This window comes from Anser anser, assembly GCF_964211835.1.
Source record: "Anser anser genome assembly, chromosome: 2".
Classification (NCBI taxonomy): Eukaryota; Metazoa; Chordata; class Aves; order Anseriformes; family Anatidae; genus Anser; species Anser anser.
The window spans coordinates 143,185,067-143,191,066 of record NC_139721.1 but is presented as its reverse complement, the minus strand read 5'-3'; positions in this window follow the sequence as shown (position 1 = coordinate 143,191,066).

Here is a 6,000-nt window from a genome sequence, read left to right as displayed (position 1 = left end):
AAAAGCCTTAACCATTTACACATGAAAGCTGAGAGCTATCACTTAAATATTTTTACCAACAAGAGACTTTTGATACTCATGGAGAGATCACCAAGAAAATGATACAAACAGAGAAGAAGGAAGAAATTGTTTAAAATTTGGCATTACAAGTATATTATTTGCTTTTCCCTTTCCTTTGTATATGCTCAACTGTTTATCTTGGTGGGTGAAATATAACATGTGAAACCAACTTTTTGGTAGGAAGATCTCAATGCCAAACTGAATTTGCTTGGGCGTGGCAGACCCTAGGGGCTGTACCTACTGTCCTCTGCTTAGCTTTGCATTTTGGCGTATCAGCTCTGGCTGGAGGCTTGAACTAGATGGTGACTGCAGCTTTTGAGGGACTTGCTCCATGAAGCAATCTGCAGTGTTTACTTAAGATTTTCTATCCCATAACTAAAACTTCATGTGTGACTTCAAAATAAATATTATGTTCGGCTTTTTAATATGCAATGAAATTGTAAAAGTGAATAACATATTGGCTGAAATTCATAGCTTCAGTCAGGGTCCAGTGGAGGTGAACCAAATGCTCCTTACTGTGGTGTGGTAGCCAGAGAGACCCCCAAGCAAAATCCTAAAATAGCCTTGGGAAGGGATGCGACACCTGCCAAAATGCTTCCCCCAGCTGAGGAACAGAAATGCAAGGGAGACACTTTTCCTAAAGTTTTGTTAGATAAATAAATACACGTTACCTGAGGCTTTCCAGCCAGGAGTGGTGAGAGTCTGGCCTGGATGACTGCCCCAGCCGCAGCAGTGTGATGTCTGCTAAAAGCAGAGTCCAGTCCTTAGAACAGATGTGAGCCACCAGAATCAAAAATCTGGTTAGAAAGATCTTCCTTTGTTGATAAATCCAGAAATAAGCTTGTGTGAAAAGAAGGAGGGCAGCCCAGACAGTGACTCGGTCTGGGCCGAAGACCTGGAGAGCTGTGGAGAAGCTAATCAAGATTTGGTAGACATGAATTTTGAATGAGGAAGACAGACAGAGATCCAAGGAATGATGCACACTCCGAAAGAAGGAAGATAGTCTCTGGATGAAAACATCTGCAAGGTATTTACCAAAAGCATAGCTATAAAATAGAGCTTGTGGAGTCCTGTTAATCTGTACAGTCTGGTAGGAAAGGGTACGAAAGGGCATTTCATGTAGTCTATCAGTTGGGTAGCAAGTCTTTATTTAGACAGAAATAGTTAGGAAAGCTTGAGTTAGTATGACTAAAGTAACAAGCATCAACTTTCATACGGATGCATTCTTGTACATTATTAAGTAAAAAAACTTATTTGAATTTAATTACATTAAATAGGGAATTTGCTGAAGTAGCCATTAAAAATCATGTTGTATGAGAATTATTCCTTTATGAAGATTATTAAAATGCAGTTGTTTCATTTGTGTATCATGTTACCTTAGGTTAATTGGCATCTATTTCAAAAGAAGAGTTGTCTGAGATGGTATAATAATTATGCAGTTGATTGTACTGCCTATGCGAGGAATGATTATATCGCATATCGTTACAAGAACTGTGACAAGAATGACTATCATTTTAAAGAAAAAATGAAATGTATAAGAAATAAATTACTCACATATAAATGCAGAATTATCCTTCCTCAATCTCTTCTGTAAAATTCAGAAACTGAGTTCAGCACTGGACTTCATCAAGGAAAAAATATTATTTTCACTTATATTATTTAAAATCTTCTATAAAGCAGAAATTCTTAATGATATTATTTTTTTTTTCTGTTTTATTTTCAGTTATTTTATTCCCTTAGGAGACCCATAGATTTTTAGTGTTTATTTTTTGTTCATATGTATGATATGTATCCGAAAGAATATAAACCTAATTTTTTCCTCTAATTGAGATTTTCTTCATCTTATTGGACCTCTAAACCAGTCTCAAATTCTGCTTTTTGCCAATTTAGGAGGAGGGGAGTATTTAGATGCTGTGTATTTTGTTAGCAGTGGAGAGCGGAAGAACATCTAAGAACAAAGCTCCTATTTTATCTGCATTCTGCTTCTTATCCACAACATCAGATTCACGTCATTGTGAATCAAATCTGCTTCTAGCCGAGAGGTACACATGCATCTAGCACAGATAACATAGAGTGTGTGTACAGTGACATTCCTGAAATGTCCCTTTACTTCTGCCCTAAAAAATAATCCCACTTGCTCTCATTGTGTTTCTAAATAAGTTTGAACCTGGAACTTGTTTCCTTGTTCCCTGGCCATTAGACTCTTTTTCCACTGGCACAAGACAGACAACTTGGTGTGTTTGCCCAGCTCAGGGCCCCATTTATACAGACAAATTTACTGTGCCAGAAGTTACATTAAAGCGTCATACTGCCCTGGTTGTTTTAGAACAGGATTCTGTAACATGGTAAACTTTCCTACATAAACATTTACCCATGTGGAATTTATGCCTGTACATTTTTGCCTTAAAAAAAAAAAATCACATTTTTCATTCTTGAAGTGGTGAAGACAACTTTCACATATATACTACTGCATTGCCTTTTCCTGTTTCCAGAGAAAAAAATATTGTCTACTCTAAAGGCTATAGGTTTACAGCATTATCTACACAACTGTTTGGCTGGAAAGGATGAAAAAGTAGAAGTCAAACAAATGGACACTGCTGGGCTCACCAGCTCAGAAAAAAAAAATAATGAAGGAAAGCAGCTTCAACATATTTTATTTCCCACTAAATGATGATAAACATAACATAAATTACCTCTCCTAATGGCTCTGTTTGTACTGTCACATGCGGGCATCTGGTACTCACAGCATTTTGGATGTAGATGGAGAACAGTGTACACGACGACTCAGCATGGCCTAGGAGGTGAGAAACAAGTCTTCTGACTTGGAAAGCACTACCCAAATAAAGTTGCTGCAAGACTGGTATTATTTGGTATTTATTTGGTATGAACACATGCTCCCATCCTTGAACTGACAGAATTGCCTCATGATAGCACTGTTTCGCCTTCAAGAAGCTTTGCCTGCATTTCATGTTGGAAAAACCCTTGGGGAAGGGCTGTAGAGCCCTGGGGAGCTCAGCACAGGGCTGGGTGCAGTACTTGGGAGCTTCTGCGCTCGCAGAGAGCGTGCCTGGGGTTGGCCTCAGCCTCTGCACCAGGCTGCACTGCGAGGCACAGGCAGGCCTCAGAGATCCTCGGGATAATTAAGTTTTACGTTAGAAGTCTTGCCCCACTGAACTCCCCGGCAAAACTGCAGTTGACTTCACAGGGGTAAAAGCTGTCTCTTATTCTTGCTGGATGTGGGCTAGAGATCTCAGCTTGCACTAGAGCTAATGGAAGGCACATGCACGTTCCGGGAGGAGCGCGGGTCTCTTTCATCTCTTGAGTACCATGCTCCTCTGTGGCACTTCCAAGGCTGCATCAGTTATCGCAGGTCCGTTTATTTTAATGATGCAGCAGGAGTGTCCTAACTTCCTATGAAGGTACTTTGTTGTAATTATCTTGTATGTCTAGGGGCACCACAAGGGGTTACATTTATTTTACTGCCAAAGAACTGTTGTTTCAGCTGCAGTTCTATGAAGAAACAATCACATCTCCAGCAGTTTGTTAGATTAATCACAGGTGTGTAATCCCAGTGCATACCCTAGAGGGTATATCCTTTGACCCGTTTCCTTTTTTAAAGGGGAAACTCTGAATTAATATCAGTTGCGTTGCTTATCATGGTTCACATTGGGTTTCTACAGGACACTGTGGAAAATACACTAGAAGCTTCTGTGACCTTTATTTTACCTGTGTATAAATGAATATTGAAATTTAACAAACCTGAATTGCTCATTGGCAAAATCACCTAGAAAACTGAAAAATTAATGAAAAGAGTTTGAATGTAGATATGGTCCAAGAATTAAGTGAAACCCGTGGAAAGAAAGAATTTGTCTACACTTTGCACCTAAGTGGTGTTTCAGTGTTTTGTACCAATGACATGAAAATTAGTTTATCACTTCATTATTTATTATTTTGAAGCAAACAATAACTGAAAATCACTTGGACATCTATGCGGTCCTTGCACAGGTTTAAAATAGAAACCCCTTTGATTTTAACATTATTATTATTTCTTCAGGATGCGAGTAGTTAAGGATGCACTGCTTTTCAGCTTCATTCAATGCTTTGTGCTACAAAATGGCATCCAATGTAGGTTAGAATGTATTTAGAGGCAAAACTGATTGTTTTTCTTAAAAAATAAAAGTTTTTACATTTCAGTCAAGTAACCTTCCAATGTAGAAAGGAGTAAATATCCAAGAACTATATATTTTGTTAAGTACAGCGTGTTTAAAAGCCTCATATGGGAAAAACTTAATGATTACATCGGAAATGATATGTATTTACCTTTATTATAAGTTGAATTCATACAATAAAACCTTCAGAATAGACTCTCTGTAGGGGAATGGATTTCTGTACATTAAAAAGCAATATGCCTAATGAGTCATAGAAACGTACAAACTATTGGAAACATAAACCCAGGAGTATGTTTTTAAGTAATTTTGTCTGCTTAGTCCCCTTTTTTTTTTTTTTTGTTTTGTTTTTTGAAATGAGATTTCTGTTTCACCTGAAGCAGTGACCATAGTGGGGTGGTATCATTGTCCACCACAGCACTTCAGAGACACGAGCACACTGTGAGAAAGTGGGATGAAATATTAGGGCTTCAGAATATCCATAGCTGTATTTCCAAGCTTTCATGCTGAGCACTATCCTGAAAGAAATCCAGACCAAGGAAAAATCATTGCTAAAGAATTGTTCCATATCAAGACTCAGCTCCACACCAAAACACAGTATGTTAATCAGAGCACATGCATCCGAATAGGTATTTAATTAAGGTGATGAATGCAAATGATGAATGACTACTGGCATGGATTTTGCCAGGGCTTGTACAGGAACGTAGATTCTGAGTTTCCTCAGCCAAGATCCTCATGGACCATGAGCCCATGGTGATGCAGGTGTGCAGTGAGACTTGGCGGTTTGTAAAGTGAGGAAATTTGGGGAAAACACCACTCTGGAAGGGGTTAAAGCCTCACCTTCTTGCTGTCTGTGTTCCTCGCTCATGCTGTCCTGGAAGTCTAGAGTGACTCTTGGATATTTAGGACTTGGCCAGATTTTAAGTCTTTTGTATGCCCTAAGGATCTGTTCAGTACACGCAGCACATCCTCAGTTCCTCCATTTATCACTAAGCACAGAAATGTTAGTTTGCTATTGTTTTAGCAGAAGTCTCTCCAAGAAAGCAGTGGTCTGGTTGGTCTTGTAGAACAAGGCAGAGCTGCAATTCTTCAAGATATTTATATGAAATGCATCCAGCGGGAATTCAGATTCCTTCTGGGACTTCTTTCTTGGACAGGGTATTGCAAATAATAACCTTTAACTGCTATTAATAATCTATTAACTCCTTTGATGGGTCTAGTGAACACAGCTGTGTGACAGGAAATCTTGTTTTGGGAGAATGGATGTACAGAGTCCACCCTGAAAAAGATATTTGTGGGAAGAAGAAAAGAGATTTAAAAAAAAATAAATGTGCCTTGTCTCAGCTGAGTGCTTGTTTCGTATATTATTGTGTTTTATAACAACATCAACTTCAAAGCCTAATTAACACTTTTATGAACACAATATGACTGGTGAAACAGTTCACATGTTTTTTGCTGAAGAGATGGTTGTTTTCTGCTAGGGTAAATTCACATAAAGGCATTTTCAAAACAACCAGTTCTTGAAACTTAATTGGAAATGACAACTTATAATTCTGCAGAAAACTGTAAAAATTAACTTTTTTTTTTTTCCTGTGAGATTTTCTTTAGTGTTGCTGTGATCGAGCTAGTGATGTAGCTCAGCTTCCTACCTAAGGGTGCTCTGTGGCAGTAATAGAAAATTAATGAGAGAAAATGACTAATACTGGAAATAGAATACTTAATTTTTCAGGCCCTGGTAATTTGTGAAATTTGGCCTGCAATAATCCAAACTATT